At 44.0% G+C, this 1,526-nt stretch overlaps 1 pseudogene; it reads right to left on the minus strand.

The window, feature by feature from the left end:
• Positions 1-228: 228 nt before the first annotated feature.
• On the minus strand, positions 229-888 carry LOC102758419 (annotated as a pseudogene).
• Between the last annotated feature and the right edge of the window lie 638 nt (positions 889-1,526).

The raw sequence follows: 1,526 nt of genomic DNA on the forward strand, positions 1-1,526 counted from the left end.
TTCATAGTTTAACTGCAAATTTAGCATGGTCCAATTCAGGAATTCTAGCAGTTGTTATATCTTTTCTGGGGGTGGTATCAAATTACTTTATTTGAAGGAATAGTACAAATGAAAGATATGCCTGGGTGATGGTACAAGTTATAGAAAATGTAAAGGTATCTCCAACACACAGTATTGCTTTGGTGACCAGGCAGTCACACCTGAGGCTATGTGGGAAGCAGCTAAGGCTTAGTTCTCATCACTGTCTCCCAGGGTGTGTTTTTCAAAGAGAAACTCTGCCATGCCAGTTTCAGGGGTCTCCAACCTTTGCAAGTTGGTTATGTCATCACCCAATTCATTGATGAATTTCACTTGCTCATTCAGGTAGTGAGTCTCAATGAAGTCACACAAATGAGGGTCATTTTTGTCAGTAGCTAGTTTGTGCAAGTCCAGTAGTGACGGACTCACACTTTTTCCCAAGTGCAGGGGCACATTCCATCGCATTCAGCCCAGTCTCCCAGTTGTCACGGCCTGGTTTCTTGATATCCTGAAGGAAGATTCGGCCACCTCGCTGGTTCTGCAGCTTCATCATTTTCTCAGCATGTTCCCTCTCCTCATCAGATTGGTGAAGATAATATTTGGCAAAGTCCTTCAAAGCCACGTCATCATGGTCAAAGTAGTAAGACATGGATCGGTAGAGATGTAGGAAGCATAGAACTCCAGGTCGATCTGGCGGTTGATGGAGGCCTCCGAGTCCTGGTGGCAGTTCTGGTGCACCTGCGAGGTGGGCGCGGTGGACACATGATGGGCAGCTGAAGAGAGGCGTGGCTGCGTGGCTCTGGAGCGGAGGCGGGGACCTTGGGTCCTCTGGGGCATCTGAGGCTATGTGAGGAGGGTGCTGTGAGAGGCGAAAGACTGGCCTGGTGGCGGCTGCAGTGCAAGCACCAGCTTCTACCAGTGGTTCCCAACCTTCCTAATGCCGCGACCCTTTAATACAGTTCCTCATGTTGTGGTGACCCCCAACCATAAAATTATTTTCGTTGCTACTTCATAACTGTAATTTTGCTACTGTTATGAATCGTAATGTAAATATCTGATATGCAGGATGTATTTTCATTGTTTGCGACCCACAGGTTGAGAACTGCTGCGATCTCTTTCCGTCCTTACATGATGGAGATTCCTGGTGCTCTTTAGATTCTGATTGCCCAGTTCAGTGAATTGGGAGGTGTTACACTGGACTTGAATGATAATGTGAGCCTAAGATGAAAAGTTAATTAGGCCTTTCAATACCTAATGAGGTTTCACATAATTTATCACCAGTAGAGAGCACTATAAGATTAGAATTAATGTCAGGCCTTGCATGAAGAGAGAATTGTTTGTATCATGAATGTATTACAAAGGCAAAGTTAAAGTGATTTATTTTAAGCAAGCATGATCTGCCTTTGTAATAGTAGATCATTTCCATCAGTTGAATCTTTAGAGAGCAGTCATTCAAAACTTGCATTTAAATGTAATATCAATATTAAAAGGAATAGGCATTACTTGCT

This window comes from Myotis davidii, unplaced genomic scaffold (assembly GCF_000327345.1).
Source record: "Myotis davidii unplaced genomic scaffold, ASM32734v1 scaffold2168, whole genome shotgun sequence".
In the NCBI taxonomy this organism is placed as follows: Eukaryota; Metazoa; Chordata; class Mammalia; order Chiroptera; family Vespertilionidae; genus Myotis; species Myotis davidii.